This window comes from Prosopis cineraria, unplaced genomic scaffold (genome assembly GCF_029017545.1).
Source record: "Prosopis cineraria cultivar Desert tree isolate PC_DT_omini unplaced genomic scaffold, ASM2901754v1 PC5, whole genome shotgun sequence".
Lineage (NCBI taxonomy): Eukaryota > Viridiplantae > Streptophyta > Magnoliopsida > Fabales > Fabaceae > Prosopis > Prosopis cineraria.
The window spans coordinates 3,792,650-3,806,770 of NW_026555336.1; the positions used below are offsets into that span (position 1 = coordinate 3,792,650).

General features: G+C 29.9%; 1 pseudogene; it reads right to left on the bottom strand.

Moving 5' to 3' along the window:
- Window positions 1-3,346: 3,346 nt before the first annotated feature.
- LOC129311788 (probable esterase KAI2) lies at window positions 3,347-7,723 on the bottom strand (annotated as a pseudogene).
- Window positions 7,724-14,121: the final 6,398 nt, after the last annotated feature.

Here is a 14,121-nt window from a genome sequence, read left to right on the forward strand (position 1 = left end):
AGAAATTTGAGGAATGCATAGAGTTTTGTCTTAGAACAAAAATCTCATCTTTGTAAAACTGGTCTATTGAGTGTGGTCTAAGGGTTAGTATAGGCCTTTGACACATGTGTGTAAGTTTGAGCACACTAGTTGTGAGTTTTTATGAAAAATGAGTGAAAATGGGTTTGGATATCTAACTTTTGATAGAAAATGAATTTAATTGTGAAACTTGTGCCATTAGCTAGAGCTAGAAAAGAACTTTCTGTAAACATTAAGATTACTTCAATTGGACGTTGGATGGAGATTTAGAAAGTATCGAAAGTTCACTCCCTATGCTATCTATTTGACAGTAAAATACTATTAATTTCATGTAATGCGTTGTGGCACAGGATACAGAAACATGCATGCCGCAGCGTGAGAGTGCTTAGCCGTGGCACATGTGCTATTTTCTGTAGTTTTATTGTTTTGAGGATTTTTTTCTTTTTGCAGATGCTTTAATTCTTTCTTGATTTTCATATTTTGGCAAACATTTTAAACCCTGATTTGAGGTTATTAAAAGTTTATGTGAGTAATTTAAATGTCAAAATCTTGGGATCCCATTTGTCAATTGTTAAACTTGGTTTATCCAATTTGTGCAATTTGTAAAAGCTTAGTAATCCCCATTAAGTTTTAGACCCTTGATTACCTCAGTTTTGGGACTAATGATTATTAGAGTAGGGATATTACAACTTAGTAAGGGCAACCTTACATAGAAATCATGTCAAACTCCCATTTATTTACAAAAAATGTCATCATCTCCTATTTCTACATCGTATATGCTTGAATCAGTGTAGATATGTGGCTGTAAATTAAAAGGCCTATTTTCTATTAGTGGATCTGGAACCAAAGAACCAGTGAAAATTAAGATTAACACCTGTACACTATAGAGAAGAAAAGACAACACATGTGTTTATGAGAGACCCAAATGACAATAAAGGATAGGTGTCACAGATGGAAACCAAGCCCACAAAGCAGTCCTCCAATTGAGAGAATCAAATATACAAAGTTTTTGTTTGGTTGTTAGAAAAGAATGAAATGAAAAAATAAAAGTAATAAGGGAGAAGAACAATTTCATTCATAAAGTCATAATTCATAAAGTTTTTGAAGGGTATAATAATTCTTACATTTATAATATATAATGTTAAGTTTTATCACACTCATCATGGAGGAGAAAAATAATTTAGTTCTTTTTACTTTAATTTTTTTAATCTAATCTATTCTCATCCTTTCTAGTAACTATACATTTGCTTTTTGGATGAATTGTGTATTCGATGATACTGTTTATTTTGCCTATCAATGATAAATTCATAAAATAGGGGTTCACAGTGAGAAACACATGTTTTATCCAATTCCCGCATGGACCAAAATACCACCACCATCTGCATCGTATTCAATAAAATTAAATTAATTTAATAAAAATAAAATTTTATATGTCATTATTTTTAATAATTTTTTTATAATAGAGTGCTTTTTAATTTCTTGCATTTTATCTCTCTCACCATAATCATAAATGATGAGAAAAAAAATGCAAGAAATTAAAATAATTTAAAATGACAGAAGTGAGAGATAACAACACATATGATTAAATGAATTTGACATGTTATGTTTTTATTTAATAGCATATAAATAAGGTGTTGCATTGGGTTTATTTAATAATTTTTTCTGATTCAAAATATATGATGCTCTTAATTAAGATACAAGGATTAAAAAAGTAATTAAAAATACTTTAATTTATATAATTAAATTGATACAAAATTATCACTAATTTCTAAAATTACCTCTAATTAAAATGAATCTATCTTATTTATTTTTAATTTCTTTCTTCTATAATATCTATCTGCGATATAATTAACACGGGCAATTGTGGAAAAGAAAAATTTAATGCGATTGTCTTACATTTTAACTAATATTATCTAAGAGAAAATGTTCCGTATATTGGAGTCTATGATGTATGATTCAAGTCATTTGGATTGGATGGTAAGGTTTGATATAAATAGCGGTCTAGCGTTCGAAGTTCAAACCACATCATATAACCAAATTAAACGGAGATTCATATTTTTCCAATGCAATAAAAAGTTACGATTTTATTTTTGCATTGCTGACGTCATGAAAATTATTCAATATATTTATTGTTAGAATTTAATTAAGTGATTTTAAAATTTTAAAATTATTTAGTGTCATGTATCGATCATACAGAAAATGATAACTATAACACAAAACTTTGTCTAAGTTTTCTCTTAATTGTTTCATTAACTCCATAATATGCATATTTGATAACTTTTTTTTATAAGAATTTGATAACTTTAATAAGTGTCAATAACCTTATAACCTAATAGCAAGTAAGTTTCTCAGTAAATGGAAGGTTATGATTTTACATGAAACAGCCATAAGTTTAATCATTCATATCCTTGAATACAAAGTGGCTTGTCAATGCACAATTGAGCTAGAAACCAGGTTACATTCCATTCATCTAATCCTTCTCGTATTTAACAGGGAAAAAGGTTTCCTCATATTTTGGAAGTCCTTTTTGAATCATTGACCATATCCGAAGATAACAATTATTTTAGAAAAATATAGGACTTAAAATTAAAAAAATAATTTGAGACAACTCAATTTTACAATTACCTTACGAAAATTTATGGGGAAAACTAATGTTTGATTATACTTTTTTCTTAATTAATCATCTTCGAGCATTTAGTTAATTTTGAATAAATAACAGGATCATTTTATTGTTATAATTTTTTTCATTTTAAAAGTATGTGTGCGTATCCACAGACGCACATTATTTAAATTTAGCGAATTTAGAACTGTGAAACAATTTGTTTCTGAATTGAACTATTATAACGTGTGTCATGAAACATGATTTTAGAGGATCCACACTCGAGTGTTATGGCATGACTTTGAAATATTTCGTAAACTGTCTTTTTAGATTTAGCTGGAATGAGTTGTTTCCCTCTCAGTGGCATCTCCATGTACGGCACGTCGGCACCCCGCTACAGCACCTGACTTAGGTTTTTTTTTTTTTTTTTGAGTGAAGGCTTTTAGGCTTTTTAGTTTTATTTATCTTACTCATTTTTTTTAAAAAAAAAAATCAACGTGCGTCCTTGTCAAAGATATTAAGATGGTGCTTGAACCTGCACCGCCATAACCCGAAAAAGAAAAGAAAAGAAAAACCAAAGAAAGAAAGAAAGAAAGAAAAAAGTCACGCTGGCTATATGCAAGAAAGAAAATATGTATGCAGTCAATATTTATCATTTACTATATATATTATTTTTTATTTTGAAACCACTTATAATTTTTCAAAGATTCTAATCCTATTTCATCTTATATATTGGGTCTCAATCAATCTTTTTAATAGAACTTGAAATAAATGTCTAAATTATCCTCTAGTAACTTTATCCGATTTGCTTTTCGCTCTTGTATCACGATTTCTTTTCACATGATATCTGTGTATTTAGTATTTTTACTATTTAGTACACAACTATGCTCATAAATATTTGTAACTGCACTGGCTCTCACAATTATTTTCCAGTTACGCAATTGCACTATGCTTATCAAGAAAATCTGATACGCAAACAAGAATGATCTATTCTGTTAATATTCAACCTTAATTAATCTATACTTCACTTCTCATAAAATCTAAGCGCGAATTAAACTAAGGAGATCAGAACTAGTTTACTTCCATGTCTTCAATCATTTATTACTTAATAAACAGCAAGAAACCGGTAACATATAAGCCATTATAATCTATACAACAACAACAACAACAAGCCTTTATCCCATTAGGTGGGGTCGGCTACATGGATTGCAAGACGCCATTGTGCTCTATCATTTATTAAGCTTTTAGAAATATTATTAATTAAGAGATCACGTTCAACAACTTCCAAGAGTGTTCTCTTAGGCCTTCCTCTACCTCTCTTAATCGGACTCAAAGTTATATGTTCCACTCTTCTCACTGGTGCCTCCCTTGGTCTTCTTTGTACATGCCCAAACCATCTCAACCGATTTTCTACCATTTTTTCCTCAATAGGTGCCACCCTCACTTTTTCACGTATGTGCTCATTTTGAATTTTATCTTTACGTGTATGTCCGCACATCCATCGTAACATTCTCATCTCTGCTACTCCAACTTTATGCTCTTGCTGTCCCGTTAGAGCCCAGCATTCACTACTCGGTCACAAATAACTCCTTTAGCTTTTCTCCAATTAAACCACCCAACTTGAATTCTATGTGAAATATCTCCACTGATTTAGCCATCATTTTGGTCTATATCTCAACTAAAAGCATTCATTTACATTTTAATTCTATTCAACTCCAGAAGTAATCGATCGATCGAAGATTCTCCAGCTTCAACTTTGTGTAACATAAGTTGTCTTTTCCGTAGAAAACCTTATTACGTATTACCGAATCGTTCACACAACTCAAGTATGTTGCAAAAGAAGCATGAATACAAATATTTGTTACAAAAACCTAAAACGGAGTCTTCAGTTGAAAAAACAAAGTTGAGCGGGGAAAATTACATCTAGATATAATATAATCATTCCATATATTAAAAGTTACCATATAATGTTTTAACTTTTAGTCCAGTGAGAATTGGTGTTTTAAAGGTTTTTAACATACTGTATTTTTGTTTTTTAACCAAGTTTGAGGCTTATAGATGATGTAGTTTTCCTCTTTTGCATTTTGAGAAGCAAAACGTCGACGCACCTTCCTAGAAGCAGCGATCAATAATCTTAAAATCATTTTGCTTCAACGATATCGTCACGAATGTGGCGGAGCAAGACGGGGATAACAATGTCCGGAGAGCTCAACTGCGGCAAGTGACCTTCGGTGGGGGTGATTTCGACGATGGACTTTGCGCCGATATGTCGTTGGAGGTATTCGGAGACGACGAGAGGGATGGCGAGATCCTTGGAGCTCTGAATGATGTGGCAAGGTACGGTGACGAAGCCCAGCATGTGCCTCATGTAGGAACTGGAAGATGGTCTGAGCTAAGCTCAAGGCTATGTCGGGCCTCATGTTGAAGAGGGTTCGGCAGAATTCCTGGACGGCGACGGAGTCCAGGTCGCCGCTGACCACCATCGGAGCGAACCCTGCGCACCACGCTTTGTAGTTCGATCGCATCCCTTCGAACAGTTGGTTCAGATCTTCTTGCTGGAACCCTCCGTAATAGCCCCCATCGTTCAGAAACCTGTAACGTTTTCAATTTTCGCTTTCATTAAGAACCAAACTGAGAAGAAAGAGAAATCAGGGCAAATAAATGGTGAATATTCTTATAAAAAATGGTGAATATTTTATTTTAGGAAGAATGACAAATAAATACTTCTAAGAAAAATGATAAATTGATCCCCTCAAATGTGTGATAATGCCATCTAAGTCTCAAGGGACTTAATTATTATTAAAGTTTTTGATGAAATAATAAAAATACTTCTTAATTTTTTTTTAAAAAGTACAACAAAGTTTTTTTTTTTTCAATTCATAACTTCAATTTTGAAATTCAAAATTTTAGTTCAACAAATGACTAAAGTGGTTTAGACATTTATAATTTTATCTTACCATTTTGCTTCACTTATTTTAAATTATAGGATATTTTTATCATTTCATAAAACCTTTAATAACATAGGTCCCTTGAGAGTTAAAAGGTATTATCATATCTCAGAGATCAAGTTATCATTCTCCTTTTATTTTATTTTAAAAGTGAAATTATATATTTTTTTATTAAAAAACATAAGACGTTTTTTATGAGATAATACCTTAAAAGCATAAGATATTCTGGGTTTTTTAATAATATTTCTAAAAAATATCCTTAATTAATAGGTGTGATTAATAATTTTTTTAAATCAAGACAATTCATTAAGTAGAGATAAATATAAAAGGAGTGTGTAACTTAAAAATAATAACTAATTCATTAGAGAGTGTAATCATTAAAAATATCTTGCAATATTACAAAGAGGGAGTGTATGTATTTGACTGCTTGTTTTCAAATTATTTTTACTGTCATGTAATACATACATTTAATATATTTGTTATAATATATGTTATGATTGAACATGATTTAATTTCTTTTAAAAAAGTAAAGAATAAAAATAACTAGCTACCTCTATTTTGTACAAGAACAGAGTGATGACACAAAAGAGTACGAAAAGTAAAACCCTGTTAGAAACACTCCCATCCCCTTCTACTCCGTTCACAAAGAGAAACTCTAGATAATTCATACTCTTGAATGAATATTTAAATAACTATGAACTATCAATAATCTAATTTCAACTTCAACTCAAAAAATTTCAACCAGCAGGTGAAAATTTTTAGAAGTTAGTTTTAATTTATAGCTATAGAAACCTAATAACTGACAGTCTCTTGATGATCAAGATGCGAGCCATTCATCAACCACATGTCCATCTTGGGTGTTAGTTAAAGTAATGTGATTTGAACCATTTAGATTTAAATTATTTTATATTTTTATTTTTTATTTATTAAAATAAAAAAATTATAAAATTTTTTTATCATCAACTAGGTCTATATTTAATTTGGAGAGTTCGATTTAATTTTTAAATTTTTATATATTAACTATTCAGATGTACTCTACACAGTTCAAATTTAATAAAAATATAAAATAATTTTTAAAAATATTTTTTAAAATATGTACAAGTTAAAGATTTTAAATTTAGATTGTATAGAGTACATTATGGTAATCAATTTATAAAAATTTTAAAATTAAATTAGACCCTCCAAATTAAATATAGATTCAATTAATGATAGAAAAATTTATTAAAAATTTAATAAATTTTTTATTTTAATAAATAAAATGTAAAGTTTATTAAATCTTCACCATCCAAATTAAAATCATTTTGATGAGCAACCGTGGTGCTCATTGATCATCAACCACATGCACGTGCCTCTCACTTTAGCTTTATTCATTTGCTCTCTGGTCCCAATCCCATAATCTTCCTGCGTTGAATCGGATTCTCGCCTTATCGCATTTATTACCTGCTATACCTCAACTTGTGAATGTTATTCACAACTATTCTTCAAGTTCACTGAATCTTCAAACTTTAAAATATATATTTTTTCTATTGTGATAATCACTTCTCTTTGTACCTAATTAACGCGAAATCTAATAACTAACTGATTGATTCAAACTAATGATATCAGCTTATCAAATTTGATTGAGCGTGTAAATTATCCCCCCATCAACTCGGCTTGTCAAATTTTCTTTGGACAATAAATTCGTCATCAGGCAATAAAATAATATCATGGAGAGACACATGGAAGTACCTTGGAGAAGCGGCGACTAAGATGAGCTTTGAGAAGAGATGAGGGTGAGAGATAGAAGTGAGGAGGCCGACCATGGAAGAAAGAGAGTGACCGACGAAGATACAGTCGTGAAGCTGAAGCTCTTCAAAGATAGAGAGAAGATCGTAAGCGAAGCCCTGAACGGAGGAGTATCGTTCAAAGTCGTAGTATTCAGGGTTGGTCGTGCCAGCTCCCATGTTATCATATAGAACCACTCGATAATCCTCAACCAGATGCTTCCACACCGACTGGTCCGTCCCAAACCCATGAGCCAGAACCACAGTCCTAGTCCCTTTTCCGATCACCCTCACGTTGTGAGCTTCTACCACTATCCCCATCGATCATCGATGTCTCTCAATTCCTAGCTTGGGACGATGTTGTGATGCTCGTTTAATTATTATAATAGGCTTTGCATCACATGGTCCCTTGCTTTTTATTTTTTTCCTATTTTTTTTGTTGGGAGCTTTTGGTTTGTGGCTAATGTGTAGTGACTTGTTTCGATTTTTGTCGGAGGATTCGGTGGACGGTGGGTGTATAGAATCATGTGTGGACGAATTCTTGAGCAACCAAGCATGCAAGAAGAAATTTGGGAAAACTTCAGTGAGGGGCTCTTGACCAGAAATAATAGAAATGAGAACCTCTGAATTTTTAAAATTTTACTAAAAGACTCATGAAATTTCTGTCCAATTTGTGATAAAAATAATAAAATTATCCTCATTTAAATGAATAACATAAATAATTTATTTATTCTTATATTATATATTATTCATTTACTTATAAAATGTTGTTCGTTTTCTTACTTTACTTGTTTATAACTTTAGTTTTATTAGATTTCATTTCAAGTGTCGGTTTCATAATAAGACGATTTGATCTTTTCTCATATTATATATTATTCATTTACTTATGAAATGTTGTTCATTTTTTTTCACTTGCTTATGGCCCTAGAATGAAATTTAGTGAGAGCAGGATTATAAACAAGTGAAATAAAAAAATGAACAATATTCTGTAAGTAAATGAATAACATACAGTATGAAAATAAATAAGTCGTTTATGTTGTTCATTTATATGAGAGCAATTTTATCATTTTTATTATAAATTTGATAAAAATTTCATATGGGTCCTTCAGTAAAAATTCAGAAATGTAGGGTTCTTTTTTTATTACATCTGGTCAAGGGTACATCACTGACATTTTCCCCAAAAATTTTGCATGATGTGGAGGGTGCGTTGACACATGACGAGGTGTTGTCAAAATCGGTGAATTATGCGAGCCCATGTTTGTAGGCCTATGTTTTATGTATACGTTTCTCTTTGGATATCTTCTTTTATGGTTTATTGAATTGTCAATACATGTTATCCGTCCCCTCTCTTAAGAAGAAAGGAGAGAAAAGAGAAGCCCGGCGCCCCCCCTCGCCCCCGGGGGGGTTGGTATCATTGAAGGAGAGGGGTTGGTATCATTGAAGAATATCTTGAAAGAATTTATATCTGACAACGACTTTCAATAAGTAACTAAACATATTTACAATAATATGTGAAAAAAAAATATAAAATAATTTTTAAAAAGTTAGATGTTAAAAAATATAAAATATTTTTAATTTTTTGATGTGTAATCATTGCTTTTTTTTTAAAAAAATACCCCTATTAATAATGAATTTATATTTATTTTAAAATATTTAATAGTGATAAATATAAAAAGATGGGATTAATTTAAAAGTAGTTTACTACTTTATTGGGGTAAGATTTGATTAAAAATATCTTATATTTTTGAACAGAGGAGTATTATTTATAAAATATAAAAAAAATATTTTTTATCATACTTATATGTTATTATCTTCATTTTAAATTATAAGACAATATTTGAAGTGATTCACCATTTCATTAAATTTACTTTCTAATGTAACATCACCCTTCTCTCCTTATATTAAATGAAGAGTCAAGATTATATTAATAAAGGGTATATTTTTGAAATTTTATATTTTTATTTTAAAAAAATAAAGTTGTGAAGTATATAACTTAATGAGCTTTATCAATTTGACTAAATTAATCTCATGAATTGGAATGAGGATTGAGGAGTATATTCTTCAATTTCTATCATAATTTTTTTTCTTTTACCCTATTAAATTAAATATTAAAGAAAGAAAAGCTTATTATAAGTACGTATATTTAATGACAGTAAAGTTAAAAATTTATAAAAAAAAGTCACTAAATTTTAAGATTTTTTTTAATGGTGGCCTGCAATCCAATCCTACTCTCTTAACTCACTGATTAACTTCGAACGAGGAAAAAATTGCCGTGTACTTAATTTATGCTGAATAAAATTGGGACATTAATGTGTCTTCCAGAGTTGACAGGGTCAAAATTAAAGTAACAATCTGCATTCAAAGAGTAGATAGATGAACTGAAACAAATGCGGTATAAAATTTGAGGTGGGAATGCTAATGGGAACTGGGCAAGGGATCCCAAGAATTGAATTTTTAACGTAAGACATGCCCATATTTAATATGATCATGTTTGAAACGCAACTGACAAAAAATACAGTAGCATCGAATTATCCTGTTCATTGACCAAAAGAGAGATGCATTTGGATAGGTTTTTCGCCAGAATATATATTAAGAGAACGACGTCATGACTGGGTCAGCAATGCAGCTTGTATTTTTCTTAATTTTTTTTTAATCATATATATGTCATTGCGTTGTAGCCCCTTCAAGTTCACCGACATCTCAGTCGTTTTGCCGTGTTGTCTTTCTCATCATCATTATTAATATAAAATAAGGTTAATATTATTTTTACCCGTCAACTATATTCAACTAACTATTTAATATTCTAAACTTAATTATAAATTAATTTTATTATTTAATGTTAAAGTTTTTTTTCATTATTTTGATTTTAAAAACATCTAACGCCAGTTTGTTATTAGTAAGTCCTACCATTTTTTTATATTTTTTATGAGGTTAAGCGTATTTTTCGCTCATAAACTTCTACTTGAAGGAACAATGAACACCTTTAGCTCAAACATTTTATGATAAAAATATTAAAAAAATGCAATGCAGGGTCCATTAACGATAAAAAAACACTGAAAAAACAATGAAGTGATGAGAAAGAGAATATTTAAAATTGAAAGACAAAATTAACCTACAATTAAATTTAAAATGTTCAATGATCTTTCAGATAATTTTTAACCCTATAAATTTAATATTTTTGGTATGTCATCATTTTGTGAATTATAATTTATTTTTTTTAATTCATACAAATAGCCTATCTAATTACCTGCCATTGGTCAAGGATCTTTAGTTGGCCGGAAAAAAAAAAAAGATCAAGCATCTTTAACAAAAATAAAGTACTTGGGAATTAAGATCGGATGTTATACTTTTTTATATACATAATATATATATGAAAAAATGACAATCAAATCTCAAAGGAAGTAATTTATTCAAGATAAATTTTAAGAGATTCAAAAACCCCACATAAGTTGCATGGTCCTTCAGTGATCAAAACTAACAAGCAAAAATACTAAATTGCCCTTATAAAAAAAATCTAATTGTGCACTACTATTATGATGTTCTTTCAAAAACTCATGCTCTAAGTCTCGAACCTGAATGCATCCCTTCTAAAAATAGTAGTGTACCCTTGTCCCTTTTTGACGTCTCCTCCTCTATCATTGTAGTAGGTGGATGTAGCCACTTGTTCCGCCATTTGTTGTGCGTTACCTGGTGCTATCAGGGCTTCAATCCTTTAAATCGATGAAATGGAGGAACTCTTCAAGGATTTATTTGTTATATGAAAGAAATAAAGCACTTGGCCTAATCTCAACGCCCTGAATCAAGGATCAATGCTAAAAAAGAGAAGCCACTCATTTTAGATCTATAACTTGAAGATATACGCTTTTTGAGTGTGTAACATGCATTGTAAAAAAACTATTGAATTTGAGAAAGAGTTACAAATTATTATTCACTGAAGGAGTGGAAGAACTATTAAATTCTTACAAAAGTTATTCTAGGAGATGGCTACATTAATTTGCAGCTGATATACCAAATTTTATAACTTCCTTACAAATAATTTGTAACTCCTTCTCAAAATTTTGGGTGGAAGAACTATTGAATTCTTGAACTTGCAAAGCTACCAAGTTATTATTTTAGGACAACATTCTAGTAATTTGCAATTGAGATACCAAATTTTGCAATTGTCTTATAAATAATTTGCAACCCCTTCTCTAAATTTTAGGTAGAAGAACTATTGAATTCTTAAACTTGCAAAGCTATTAAATTAATTTAGAACAATGCTCCAGTAATTTACAACTTAGATACCAAATTTTGCAATGTCGTTACGAATAGTTTGGAACTCATTCTCAAATTTTTGAGTGGAAGAACTAATTCTTAAAGTTATTATTCTAGAACATGACTCCAGTAATTTACAACTAAAATATCAAATTTTGCAACTTTCCTACCAATAATTTGCAACTTTTTCTTAAAATTTTGGTTGGAAGAACTATTAAATTCTTGAACTTGTAAAATTACTAAATTATTTTAGGACAATGCTCTAGTAATTTGCAACTCAGATATCAAATTTTGCAACTTTGTTATGAATAATTTGCAACTCCTTCTCAAAATTTTGAGTGAAAGAACTATTAAATTCTTAAAGTTATTATTCTAGAAGATGGCTCTAGTAATTTACAACTAAGATACCAGATTTTGCAACTTCTCTTCGTATATTTTGCAACTCCTTCTCAAAATTTCTAACTCCAGTAATTTACAGCTGACATATCAAAATTTTGAGAAGGAGTTACAAATTATTTGTAGGAAAGCTGCAAAATTTGATATCTCAGTTGTAAATTATTGAAGTCATCTCTTAGAAAAACTTTTTTAAGAATTTAATAATTCTTTCGCTCCTTCAATCATAATAATTTGCAACTCTTTCTCAAATTTAATAGTTTTTGTATTTTACAATGCATGCTACACACTCAGAAAGCACATATTTTCAAGTTGCAGATCCAAAATGAGTAGCCTCTCTTTTTTGGTATTGATCCTTGATTCAGGGCATTGGGGTTAAGCCAAGTGCTTCTATTTCTTTCATGGAACAATCACTAAAGAGCTTCTCTATTTTATCAATTTAGAGAATTGAAGCCCTGATAGCACCAAGTAGTGCACAATGGATTGTGGAACAAGTGGCTGCATCCACCCACTACAATGACAGAGGAGGAGACGTCAAAAATAAGGGACAAGGGCACACTACTGTTTTCAGAACGGATGTATTTAGGTTCGAGACTTGGGACCATGAGTTTTTGAAAGAACATCATAATAGTGGTGCATGATTAGATTTTTTTTATAAGGGCAATTGAGCATTTTTGCTTGTTAGTTATGATCACTCAAGGACCATAAGACTTATGTAGTGTTTTTGAATCTCTTGGGATTTATCTTGAATAAATTACTTCCTTTAGGACTTGATTGTCATTTTCCCTACATATATTGGCCAAACACACACACACACACACAATACATATCAAATATTAATTAATTTCTATCATGTGCTAAGAGATCATATGAATTTGGATTCTCTCCATATACTCTCTCAATATTTCCCTCCATATTCAATCACGTTTATCCCATTAATTGTTTATTTGATTTAATGATATAAGATTACTATTCATGGCATTAAAATAAATGTATGGAATAATAAAACTTTTATTTCCTTATATTTGCATCACTTATCAATTTGATCCCTCATATTTATTTTTTTATTAATTTAGCCATTTAAATTTGCTTCAGTTATCATGTTAATTCCATGAGTTTTAAAATATAAATTAACTCTTGAAATAAGCTTATATGTGAATTGTTATGTTGTTGTTATGAAATATACACATGGATAAATAAATACACAATAATCTTGTTTATATTCATATTTTATAATTTCTAACATTTTAAAATTCCCTTACTTTTAAATTAGGGCATTTTAAAATAGTTTGAGAGGCAACTCACTTAGACACTTAAGATAGAGGGGGAAGACTGTCCCTGATAAGAGGGAGAAGATAGAGAGCAATCAAAATTTGAAAGTAATAATGGAGAATAGCCAGAATTCAAAGGACAACTCAAAGAAGGAATATGAATCCATATAGGAGGATAATTTAACTGGGAGGGAGAGGGTGTTGCTTTTCGTTTGGATAATTTAATTTCTTAGTTTTTAATATGTTTTCTTTTTTTTTCTTTGCTTTTTTAGAAAACATAACTTTAAGTCCCTGCACTTTGCTCGCATCTTGTTATAAATTTCTACACTTTTTTTTCGATGTTTTAAATTTCTACACTTTTATTTTTCAATATTCTAGATCCCTCTAAAGCCCTAAATGTTGTTTATTTAGGGATCTAGAACACTGAAAAACAAATGTAGGAATCTAGAACATTGAAAAAAAATATAAGAACCTATAGTAAAATACGAGCAAAGTGTAAAAACCTAAAATTATATTTTTTCTTTTTTTTCCTTCATCCATGTCAACATTATATTTCTCTTTTTATTAACTTCTGTGGTTGCCATATCATATTTTCGTTAGCCATGTTAACAAAATTTAACGATGTTAACTTCTATTTAAAGATTAATTTGATGACTTCAATATTTTTATAAAACATAATAGATTGAACCAAAAAAAATTAAATATGAGAGACCAAATTGATAACGCATAGATACTTAAAGGATTAAAAGTTGCAATATCCGTAAATATATTATTCATTTAATAATTACTAGAAAGAAGAATTAAGATCTTATTTTTAAAAGTATTTAAGTGATGATAATAAATAATATATTTATTTTAATGTTATAAGTAGTAAT